Source organism: Drosophila erecta, unplaced genomic scaffold, assembly GCF_003286155.1.
Source record: "Drosophila erecta strain 14021-0224.00,06,07 unplaced genomic scaffold, DereRS2 tig00000021-arrow-pilon, whole genome shotgun sequence".
In the NCBI taxonomy this organism is placed as follows: Eukaryota; Metazoa; Arthropoda; class Insecta; order Diptera; family Drosophilidae; genus Drosophila; species Drosophila erecta.
The window spans coordinates 17,639,059-17,652,357 of record NW_020825198.1 but is presented as its reverse complement, the minus strand read 5'-3'; the positions used below and the strand labels follow the sequence as shown (position 1 = coordinate 17,652,357).

At 40.4% G+C, this 13,299-nt stretch overlaps 1 protein-coding gene across 1 annotated transcript in view; it reads left to right on the top strand.

Annotated features, from left to right (window-relative positions):
• Nucleotides 1-13,299, top strand: part of LOC6544515 (elongation factor-like GTPase 1) — a 73,015-nt gene that overhangs the window by 29,842 nt on the left and 29,874 nt on the right. The window lies entirely within an intron of this gene.

Genomic DNA, 13,299 nt, shown 5'->3' with positions numbered 1-13,299 from the left:
GCGAGATATACGAGCCCATGCACTATTCAATTAGTCATTTCAGACACACGTCGGCCAAGCGAGGAATACGGCAAGATGCACTGAAAAAACAGAAAAGCAGAAATAAGAACATTTTAATACCGTTGTCGATGTGTACACCTTTTTGTTTACTTCCGCAAACTTTTTTAATATTTCAGAAAATTAGTGGATAATACATTCCATTAATATAGGAAAAACAATAATAATTTTAATATGAACGGAAACCATAAAGAAATATTAAACATGAGTTACAATTTGTACTGTTTTTTTTGACTTAAGAACTTGTGTTTCATATTTATAAGTGTTAGCAAGGTGTTAAAAATTTCTTAAATAGAACTTAGATTACGGTAGATATTTTTTTCTGTGTACGGCCTGATTCTTGAGCTGCTTTCGCTTCAATGTCAACTCGGCTCGTTTAGTCTGTCATCGATTTAGACTGGTACTAGCAGAACCAGACGAGCTGACACCTAGCACCTCTTGGCCAAAACCAGCTGAAAATTCTTGGTTTCTCTCTGGTTCAATTTAGCTAAATGCTTTCGCATTAAACATAATTTGTCGCGGCCTTCTTAATTGTAGAATGGGAAATATGTAGCTCTATATTGAACACTCTCTCTTCCAGTGTCATTTCTGTTTTCGTTTCTCAAGACCTTTCTCCCTCTGGGTGATCTATTGCGCCAATCGTGCTTAGAACATCTAATGAACTTTAGGCGGCACATCCATCTACATTTCTCAGTGCTCTCATATTTATACACTAACAAAGGGTGCTTTGGGTATAGCTTGGAACAAAAATATGTATACAACCCGTAGACAATGTCTCAACATTTGAGACTTTTATGACTTTATGTTTAAGCAATTTGTTTTAGTTAATCGATCCAATACACTTGTTTTTATTTTGCCTGCTTATACCATTTGTATAATATAAATGTTTTTCATGTCAGGAAAAGAACTTATTTAATTCCAAACAAACATTGAAAATGGATTGAAATTTGTATGTTGCAAGGCTACCATAATCTTTGATAAATAAAGAAATCTTTTTTAATAAACTCCAAATAAATGATAAGTCTCAGTGAGCAATAATCGACCGCGTTTCCGAGATCGAATTGCTTTACTTTCAAGGCGTTTCAATTATGTTTCCCCAATTCCGAAGAGCATCTAATATGCCATTAAACATTCTTCCAAGCCCCCTTTCATTTTCCGAGCCAACTATTTGGCTGCGAACAATTTCCCTACCGCCTGGGAACTGCAATTAAACAATAACAAATGAACTAATAAGAAAACGTTGCCAACTGAAGCTCAAGTTCAGCGGAAAGGCTGTTTTGTGGAGCTTCCCATTTTTCACGTAGCCGCGCAATAAAAGAAACCGAGCGTTAATTAAAAAAATAGCCATAGATCAATGCACCTGATAGATGCGGGAAATATTTGTTCTGCTGTGTTGCGTTGAGTTGTGTTGCTTGTTGCTAGTTGCAAGTTGCTGGTTGCAACTGGCTGGCTGCTCTGGGGTCTGTGAATGTGTGTTGCCAGCGGCAAAGTGGTGTAATTTGTGAGAAAGAGGCTGGGCTCCTTAGCCCTTCTTAGTGCCCCCTAATGGAGAGAGCCCAGAGGCGTCTCAGAACCCGAAAAAAAAGGTGGGGGAATGGTAGAATGTTGACAAGGCTGCAGGCGCTTCCTTCATTAGCATGAAATGGCTGGAAAAGTGGTCGACTATTTGGCTTTCGTCTTTGACACACATAAGGCGTTTACCTTCGTTATGGTATAAACGCCGCTGTTGCCAGCTCCTGCTGCAACTGTTGCTGCTGCAGTGAGTGGGTGCTGCTGCTGCTGCTGTTGCGTGGATGCAACTTTCTTCGTCTCTTATCTTTTGTGCATATGCAGCGGACTCAGCACAGCTACAACATCAACGCAATGGCGGCGTCTGCATTCCTAGCTGGCTATAAAATATGCGACCGACGATCATCTAAGTACAACAGCAGCGAGTGCAGCAGCAACACTGCCGCAACTGCTGCAGCAGCGCAGCAACTCTTGAACTTTACTGCGCCAGGAAAATGCTCTTGCCCTTTTTCCATGCCGTCTTCTTCTTATTTTACTGCAGGCAGCAACTGTTTAGCATGATCGACACTGAACAAATTTGGCACTGAGTTCAATTGACTGACCTCCCATTGACTACCCAATATTTTGTTATTTGCTCATTTTTAATGGAAGAATTTTATATATGTTGGATAAATATAAAGCTAAAGAAACACCTTACGTACGGGAAATATACACTATGTTTGAATGTTAGTGAATAATAAAATAGTTAGCTTGGAGTTTGGAACACAAGCAAAAATATTTTCTATTCCTTTAATGTATATAATTACGTGCAGTGTGGCTCAAATGAGTGAAAGAGAGAGGAAGACGCAGCACGATGTGGCTGCTGCTGCTGCTCAAGTGCCAATAGCAATCTTCTTTTTTTCCAGCCGCGTTTTCCTCCTGCCGCTGTTGTAGTTTATTTCCCCTTGGCTTGATCTTTTGGACTTTGGCGGTAATTTTTCTGCGCAACTTTTTCCTTTTGCCCAAGACTTTATTGGCCATGGGTTGCCTTCGCTTCGGTTTTCCTGGTTCTCTCTCTCTGTATTTCGGTGCCATTTTAGCGCTGCTCTTTTTTATCTGCCAAAGTTTTGTCTTCATTTTTATTTTAATAGCGATCTTGATACCGCAGCTGCTGCTGCGACTCCTCCACTCGCGTAGCTGGTTTTTCGCGGTATCTTCTCTTTATCACATAATGATTTCAAATGGTGCGAAATTAATTTGACTTATTACTGTTATTAGCTGTTATTTGTGTAATGGTCAGTGCCTGATCGCAGCCCCAAAACTCTTTTTGTGTCGCTGCCACAGTTGCAGACGTTGCAAGTTGCAAGTTGCAATCTTGCATTACGCAAGATGCAGCTAACTAATTCCACAAGTCGAACTTTTAAATCACCGATAAGCCATGAGAATTACCAATTTCAGTGCTAACTATTACTACGACGGATACGTGAGAAAGAAAATGATTCATTGCGATACTTATTTGATTCAATAGTTTGTTAAGTGATATATGTAGATTAATCGTTCTTAATTTTGATATAAATCTTCAGAATATTTATTTGCTTTTCACTTTATGAGGAGCGCCTATTTAACTGAGAAACCTAAAATATGCAATTAAACTTAAATTAAATTCCCATTTGCTTGCTAGTTAATAATTTATAAAGATTTATATTTAAATTTCACTTAAAACTATTTTCTAATTACTTACTCCAATGATCCAAATAATGCATATCCCACAGATAGGAGTTAAATGACCCAGTTGATGACGGGTTCTGGGTGGCATTTTCTTCCTGTGCAGCCTTGGCAGCAATTACCAATTCTCGTTGGCCGCTCAAATGACACAGGCTTTGTTGTTCGGCTAGCTGGCTGGCCACATTTAAATTTATTAAAACTGCACCAGCCACTAACGGGCATTGTTTGGAATGTGCAACATGTTGCTGCTGCAAGTTGCTGCTGCGTTCAATGACCAAGGTGATCTGTGGTCCCTCGTTCCGGCATCCTGAATGGCGCCTCGGCCATTGCAATTTGCCATTTCAGCAATCCCAGCATCTCACCATTTTGCATGCAATCTGATGCCATTCGTCATTTGTTTAATTGTGCTCAAGCTGTGTGCTGCACTTCCTGCCATATCAGTTCAGTTCAGTTCAATTCAGTTCAGTTCGGCTTAGTTCATTTCAGTTCGGTTTAGCTGAGTTGAGTTGAGTTTTTCCTACCGTTTCTAATTGTTGGCCGGCACGAAGCGTTAGCTGCAATCTATAGACTCGGACCCATTTAGTTTCAATTAATCAAGTTGTCGCTGCACGCGTCTATTAGCTGTTTATGACAAGTGTTCCCGGACGACGGATTGAGGGAATATATATGTATGTAGCGACTTGGAGCCGGCAGATCTGACGCCTCTGGCTGTCCGCCTGTCGCTCATTAGCGGCGCCCCCGAAGTCTCCGCTGATGTGGCTGCTCCTGCTGCAGTTGCTCCTCCTCCTCCAGTCCGTCGAGTGTTTGTTATTAAATATACGTGTGGCAGTTGCCGCTACTGCCTGCCGGGACTGGGAACTGTTCTTCTGCGGCTCTTAAGCTCGAGTGTCAAGTTGGAATCGACATTGTCTTACTGCCTAATATTCCAGGGGCTGAGGATAAAGTTAGCATTGTACTTCTTTTTTATACCGTTCTTCATTACATTAATGTATACAATTTGGTTAAATGGGTTATTGTGAATTTCCTACAGAAAGCACTAAATATTCAGTTATCAGGTATCTAAAAGGTGGAGAGTATTTAAATCCTTCCAATTGATTTCACTTATATTTTCTATTCGACATATTTTACAAGGTTAAATGCATTGGCCTACTGTTAAATCTTCACCAAAATAATATTAGACACTAATTAAAACTTGACAGCAAGATAAATTTGCTTTACCACCATAACTCATGTTTTCGGCCAATGAAATGCCACCGGTAAGGTGAATACATATTAATTTTTTATTCCAGTAATTATGAGACTTCAGTTGCATGCCTTGTTACATTTTGGATTCCGGTTAATTTCTGCTTATACAGTATGAGTACATAAATACACAAGCGGGTATCTGGTAGTCGGAATACTTAACCATATCACGATTTTCTTTGTTTTTTTGTATGTTTCGCAATGGGCCAGTTCTTTAATGTTCCACTTTGGGTTTATATTCAGGTACCGTTGCATATGTGGGGGAAATGGCTAAAGGCTTTATACTTTTTTCTATATTTTCCTTTTGGTTAAAGATTGCGCCATTTCTGCGCCCAGCTGTCACAGGTTCGTTGACTCCCAGAGGTGCAGTTGGTGTTGAAACAATCATGTCCGAACCAGTGGCCAGCTCTTGACGTGCCCATTGCATAATCCGCGCCATAAGAGCCACAAAGCTCTCCACATCCACATCCAGATCCAGATACAAATCCGGGCAGACAGGCTTTACTGCGGTAATTACTATTGTCTGCTAAATTGATTTCGAAATGCTTAAGTCGGCAATTTTCGGTGGCTCGGGATGTGAAGATGTTTAGACTCAGTGGAGCAGTTGGTGTCCAGCAATTGTGGGTCAAATGCTCCAGCAGACGGATTACGGTGCAGATAGCCATTAAATGGCTTAAATGGTCATCGCCTGGGTTTGGCAACTGTTCTAACTGTTTGTGAACTCACCAATTCGCTGATTTGTACCGTAGCCAAAGTGCAGATCCTCAAAATGAAGTAATCTTATTTGATCACTTTGCGGCTGAGCTATATTTTACATGATTAGATTATTTAGTTTAAATTATGATACAGGAAATGATCAAAATTTTTTGAGGACTTTGATATTTTTCTCAAATTACTTTACGCGGTTTAATGGACCGTTAAATTTATGTTAGATAATATTATAATATGCCTTTGATGTCTGACGGTTTGCTAATTTATCAATAATTTGCTTGCAGCTCACTTACAAATAACATTTTCAAAATTTGAAGGCTCTAAGAATTTCTTAATGCATCAACTTCGGAAGTCATTCTACACCTGGAGCATAATCAATGGAGGTATATTAATTATGCCTTGCTAAACCAGCGAAAATAAGTAGTGTTCTCAATCTTGGAAGATTTCTGGGTGTGCAAATCGGAGAGATTACATGCAACTCGAAATGCCACCGACTCTGAATTTGCCCCAAGGCATCTTAGTGGCAACTGGTTAGGCCTCCTCATTTTTATTTCACTTATTTCCCGATTATGATGCTGGCGATTGGGATGTCGGCGTTCTGCTTTAGTTCATGTGAAAGCGGAACTGGACAAACTAGAATTCATCCCTGGATATATTCCCATATGCACACGCACTAGATAAGCCAGATCTGCCTAAACCAGTTGCGCCTATCGGTACCTTATATCTGTGGATCGGATCCCCAGATACTCGTAAAACCAACACCCCCCACGAACTAATTGCGTCCATTTCCATTTATCGCGATGCGTTGCCTGCAAATGAAATACGGCGGCCGAAAACAAATTAAAATCGTGGCAAATGTTGCGAGTACCCCTAATTCGCTACTCGACTCCCCGATCCTCGCCTTTCGCATTAAGTTTTTTAATTTACCGTCTGCCGCGGCAGCAAAATTCATGCCTTTTACCCTGTCAGTTTTCAGTGATGCCAAGTCTAAGAACGTATAGCTTGTTATCTCCAAGGCACACCTAGTGCAATTTGTAAAATAACAATTGGTTATCTAAATCCAAATCTATTTCGACAATATACCAAATGACTTCCCTTAAGCTTAGCATGAATACCTGTATAATTTTCAAACTTATATTTGTTTAATTATACCCTTCCTGAGGAAAGTACCATGTACCTGAAATATTCAAGTACCGCCAGCACTGAGTAGTTCTTAGTTCTTGCGTGCTACGCTTTTACTTATTTATCTTTTTTTAGCCAGGGTCTCTGCCACTTGTTGCGCCCGTTGCCAAACGCAATTAAATCTGTGTCGTGTGTGCAACAATTGCACTTGGCAATTGCAACTGTGCCGCATAATTGTGCCAAATGAATTTGTAATTATGTATTTGGTTTGACTCTTGGTCATGCCATGCAATTTGAGCCGGTTCCAGTGCCACTTCCACGTCGCCCTGCTGTGTTTTAATGCCTTTTTTTGTTTCTGTTTTTTTGGTCATGTGAGTGACATCACAGTAGCTGCCACACAACACAAAGTCATTGTCAACAATGTCAGTCAGACCCACTAGACCAACAAGACCAGGCCAAAACAGCACGGAGCAGACCGGTAACTCTGTTCGGGCCATGACACCACACAAAAAGAAGGCTGACAAAATTTAATTAAAGCGCATGACGAAAAATTCTTTGGAAAAATTGTTTCGACGACATCCGATGAGCCAAGAAGATGCCAGGCACAAATACCTACAATACCCTTACTGATAGGTATTGATAATAGCAGTCCGTTCAAGGGACACATTTAAAAATGCACATAACATTTTAAAAGATACCATATAAATGTATGTTGTGTATTTAGTGCAGATCCTGTAACAATCTAGAATATTCGCAAATTTGCCGCAGTTAGTAAAAAGAGAATATCTAGGATTTAATAAAAAAATCTGATATTTTAAATATTGTATCAAGTCAGGGACTTGACGCCCCTAAGGGCATCTCCAAAAACTATATAAAGACCGTGCCGACACCTTCAAAGTTACACATTCCCAACTTTTTGTTCCAGCACGCTCTATTTATATTTTTTGTTAGACAAGCAAGTCTAAAGTTTCAAAGTCGCCGTAGACTAGACACCGAGGCAGGAAATGAGGGGAAGGTGGCATGTGGCACCAAACTGGGTATTTGCCAAAGTTTTCTTCAACTTCACACGGAGCCAATTAAATGGCGACACGTTACGGAACATCATCCTCGTCATTATGATCATCGCCGGAGCCTATTCCCAAGTGGCAATGGATGGGATGGGAGATGGCAGCTGTATTGTATGGTATTGGAAAATGGGTCAATGGTGGCTTAAATTGTGGCTGGTTAAGGTTGAAAGCCATGAGGTGTGGGCTTGACATTTGATCGCATCTGCCGATCCACTCGGCTGATTGACTGATGAATCTTTGCGGGGTTTTGCGGTTTGATTTATGACGATCTCGATGGCAAGTTTCATTCAACTTTCTTTGATTTTCCATTTTGCATTTTGCTCTGTCAGTGTTCAGTGTTCAGTTTTCCTTGACTCGCTTCTTGCGGCTGCTGGTTTGTTTTCATTGCCATGATATCATTATTGAGATGTACAGCCCCTCGCCTTTGGAGGCTCTGCCGTCCTGGCAACAATTTGTCTAATGTGCCAATTTGGTCGCCCGCCTCCCAGTCTCGCTGCTCCTCCATCTATTTCCCAGTCTCCCCGTCTATCCGATTCCAATCAGCTGCTAGATATGGTTAGCAGCCAGCAGAGTGAGTGAAAAGTTTCAGTTTTTATTGCTACCCAGGATGGCTTGGAAAATGGCACTGATGGATTTAATAGTTGTGTAGAAAACATTTTATTTATTAATAAACATATAATGTGTAATGAATGTTTTAAAATATTTAGTCGCTGGATAGATCGAATGCAAGATACAAGATGTTATATCTTTAGTCTCTCAATATATCTGTATAGTAATTTTGTGCCAGCCATGGCATTTATACTAACTCTGTCTGCACATACTGGATATCTTCTAGGCCAAACTTCCAGCGCGTATCCATGTTTCGATGGCTACATTTCGCGTGGAAAGCCCCATCTCCCCCAAATCGTATCAATGACAAGACGAACCGAAACTGCTGGATCTGAGCGCTTAGGAGGCCCTATAATTTCCACACTCTTGCCGCCCGCGAAAATCTCGCTGGCCGCTCGCTCACTTGTCCCATTTATTTATTTTGTACTTTTCTGCCGTTTAAATTTAATTCACGATTCGCGCTGCCATCGAACGGCGACAAAGGAACGGAGAAAATTCCCTCGACGACGGATTGCAATTTTCCATCTATCTATCTTTATCTGGCTGGCTGGCTGGTTGCCTGGATGGCTGGCTGGCTGGCTGGCTGGTTGCCTGCTTTTCCTTCTAACAAGCCAACGACGCGACGGGCTTTTCTTTTGCTTACTTTCCGATTTAGCCAGCCAAAGCTGGAAAATCTCTGCGATCGCGTACTTAACCGCAATAATTTTTGCTCATTTGAGTGTCGTGGAAATGAGTTAAAGTTGCGATACTCTGGCACTGCCACTTGGCATCGTCGCTTCTTCTGCTGCACATGGAAAAATAGTTTTAAATATTCTTGATTTCGATACCCACTTAAATGAGTACGTTTTAAGCTCTACCCTGTGCCTTGGCCATCATTTTTCTCAGTGCATTTGTATACTGCCTAATGTAATGTGAGCATTACTTATTTCCATTTTTTGTTTCTTGTACGCCGCCTCCTAATTCATTAATTTCCCACAGAGTCGAGTGGTAGCTGCATTTGCAGTAGGCAGCTACAAAGTCAATTTCAAACGTGAAACCGTTGAAAGTTATCACCTTCGCGCGGGAGTTTGTGGGACCGAAATGAACCGCAATAAACTTGCGCAAATTGTCGCTGCTCTCTCTAATCATTGTCAGCCGTAATGAAGTTGTTCTCGGATTTTGGCTCCTTTTCCGGGTTTATACTACTGCACTGTATTAGCGACTTTACGGAGTGCTCAAGGCTGCTATTTACTTGTGTAATATCTTTATGACCCATATTAAATCGTAAATCTCCTTCGGGGTTGTACTCTTTTAGTGGTCATTCCCTGAGCTTATATGACTTCTATTACGCGGGTCTTAGTTTGAATATCCCTAGGTTATGGGTTTTGCAAAAATAACATACTATGCTATTTTCAACCATCTTGTGAACTCCATTATTCCATTAGTTTAATGTTTAGAAATATAAAAAAGGTTAAACATACTGAAGTTTCTACACGTTTTATTCCTAAGAAATCAATTTCGAGATACAAAATGACCAAGCCTTGAGGCCAAAAGCGATTAGTTAACAAATGTATTTTGGCATAATAGACTTGTGTAATTTATTTAAGTTTAATGAGTTGCATTGTGTGTATTGCGAGTGTTTAGCTAATCGGCTTTCGGATTATATTGAAAAGGCAAACCTTTGGGTCTTTATACTCTTTGTTGGAAGCCAACATATATTAGTTGGCCCAAATATTTTGGATATTCTCTGTTAGGCAAGTGGCACCACTACCATTGGACCTCCGGCAGCAGTAGTAGTATAGAAAAGGTGTCAAACACTGTGACCCAGTGAGAAGGTGAAGCAAACTGGCCAACAGACTGGACAACTCTTGGCCCTAAGTCTTTTGTGAGATGGCGACGCATTTGCATTTCTTTCAGCCATGTCGGTTCTCCGTTTCGTAACTGTCCAGTAAAACGAGAACTTATGAGTGGAAGTAACACATTGTATTTACGCGTATCGTTTGACCTGACCTCGACTTAGACTGGTTTATATGCAAATTAATTAATACAATTTCCAATCTCTAGTGTCATATTTGAACTTTCGTTATGCGTTGCATGCCCGGCGACCGAACAATGGTCCCAAATGGCTTTATAAGAAAGGTAAAGAAGATTTTACCAACTCTCTAAGCCCAATGAAAGTGATTTTCCTGACCCCGTTTTCAGGGAGAAATACTGAAAAGACAATCTTCGGTGAGGAGCTACGAAATTGGCTTGTAAAAATGTTTCGCATGTTTATCATATTTCTTGATTTTACTTTTTCATCTCCGGGCTTCTGTCCCTGACGGTTTTCTATTTTCCCAGTTGGACGCATATTTTCCGTGGTTTTTCTCCAGCGTCCCACGCTCTTAATTACCCCCTCAGCCGAACCGCCTCTAACCACTAGCCTTCCCATAGTCAGCTTGCGTATAGTTCAATTGCCAGCTATCTTTTCTCTCTTTCTCCCCCAACCGACCTCACCCGTCCAGTGTCCCTTTCTTGTGGCTGTTTGCTTTGTCCTCTCCGGTTTTCTATTTTAATTTGTAAATGTGCCAAAGGAAGCTGTCCAGATGTTTTGATTTCATTTTCTCGTACGTTTCCGAGGAAAAGTCCATTTAAATGGATAAACCAAGAAAAGGATGGCTGCCTTTTACATCTCGGCAGAAATGTGTTTTATGGTGAAAGGTTGTTGCTGGAATTACCATAATTCCCAGATTGTTTCTCACATTCATCATGGATTTATTAATGAAGATTAATCGGTTATCTTTGGATTATTTATAAACGAGTAAATGTGGTATTTAAAAGGGGATTGGTATAAAGGTGGTTCGATTATAAGCTGATCTTTGGATAAATAGGTATCCAAATATTATAAAAAGGAAAGCAATAGGACATAATCTAATTATTTGTCACATTCTATATTTTGAATATATTCAGTTCTTAACATTTATATATTAATTATTGCATTTCATCTATACTAAAGGAAGTTAGCAATTGTGCAGCCTAGTTTTCCTTTCTAATCGAGCGGGCTTATCCACTTAATTGCGATACAATCTAACCTCTAAAAACGCTCATTTCTGCATAAATTTCCGCCAGTTCAAGCACCCAATGCAAATCGCATTTCAAAGTTAATTTACCCTGAAATGGAGATCCTATCACGGTAATGCCATCATGTTGCAACTGTCGCCGAAGGAAAACAGATCTGGCATTCACCATCTGTCTTATCTGCCATCTACCATGTAATCTAGTCATCAAGAGACCACACAGATCCGAGAAACAATGGATTGACAACACGCCATGGGTCCTTATGATTTTTATGAGTTAATTAAAAATGTATTTTGAAAATTGTTATATTTATGAGGGAAGCCCAGAGCGCGGGCAATTGTTATTGTGCATGTGCATTAAATTATTAAAACATTTTTCGCGCTCTCGCTGGCTGACATTGTTTTTTGTGCTCCGTGCTGCAAGCGGTTTTATTGGGTGCAATTGCAAGGCGACATCACCTGGATACACTGAACACAACTTTGTGCACTAATAATTTTAATTGGATGCCATACCACAGTCGACCTTCAGTAATTTCACTTAGCATGTGCCACAAAAAGGAAAAATTAGGACGTGCTGTAAGTCTTTCTGTTTTATAAAAACGCATTGTACAAAACTTATTGTAAAACTTATTGTATGGCAATAATTCTATACTTAATATTGTATTTTTTCTTTTAAATGTAAGTTTTGTTACATTCTGAATACAGTATTTTATGTTGGGAGCTTACACTTTTCCATTACTTATGCATTAGCATGCCTTGACTTCTGACCTGTGATTTCTCCATACATTACCCGGGTATGGGTTTTTTCTGACTGTGTAGACCTTTCCTCACATGTCAGTCAGCCAGCGATGGTGTGACAGACCTCGGCAGCGACAGCGGCAGAAAAAACAGAAACAACAAGCCACCGCAACACCCGCAAGTTGGAAGCGTTACCAACTTTGGCAGCCGTTAAAACTGCTGATGATGTCTGCGGCTTTGTTGCCATATCCACACCTACTGGGAAGAGGGTCCAAGGGGCTTCTCGGCCGGCTGCTGCTGCCAACGCGTATTCATCATCATTTCTGTCATCCAGGCATGGGATGGGATCGCATGGGATGGGATGCTATGGGATGGTATGGCATGGCCATGGAAATGTTGATGGTGATGATGATGGTGATGGGGAAAACCTTAGCTCACATGATGCGCTTGAATTTTCTCTTGCACCTAAATTATATTTTTCCTTTTGCAATCGGTGCTCTTTCTATTTTTCTTCTTCTCTGACAGCCGCTGCTGTCAATGGATATTTTTTCCATTAATTTAATTTTCCTCCAGTGATTTTTCCTACTCGTTCTTAAATTTGCTTTTTGAAAAGGAAAGTAAACGCCAAACCAGCATATTTATCTTCTTCAAGTTTTTGCATACGTGCTTTAAAGCTGACCTAGACACTAGTTAAAAGATTCTTTAATACATTTTCACTTCTTACAAATGAGCTTAGTATATCTTTTTAATATACGTTCAATTTAATTTATATTAATTTTCTGCGCCCCTTTTTTACTTTTAGGTGAAAACTTTCGACCCATTTTATTTGATTATATTGCTTTGCCTTTATCTAAAATGGAAAGTTTTAATTTTATTACAAAGAAGCTTATTAGTTTATCTCCCAGGGATTTTGGCAAACATTTTCGCAACCTCTCATTGTGTTTATGTTTATTTAATTAGACGAGGAGTTGGTGAGCCAAGAAGTCTCGTATTTCGTATCATTAATTACTCAGCAGGCCACTTGGACACGATCTTCGGGTAGTCAAGTAGTTGGCCAAGTGGCTCCGCGTGGCCAAAACTGCAGCTCTGCGGGATTCTGGCACTCGGACTCGCATTTTGGTCGCGCATGGGGGACTTTCTTTCCAAAATAGCCAATTGAGCGGAATCAAGGCAAATACTTCAAGACTCTTCGCATCTCATTTGAATGCTTGAATCTCCACTTTTTGCGGCTTTCCCATGGATTTTTTTCCAATTTTTTTTCCCGACTTTTTCGGCAAGGGTTTGGGTCGATAGGTGGGCGGTGGGCGGCTGTGGGGGAAGAAAAACAATCAACGCGCCTTGGAAACGAATTCGCATGACCAAAAGAAATAGTTGAAAAAAGGTAAATAGAAGTTGGGAGGGAAATAGGTAGATTAATCAAGCTTCGACTGGAAGATACCTCTTACTTTAATCAACGCTTATCTTATTTGGTACACGTAGCATTTAAGGTAGTGTACTCAAATAAG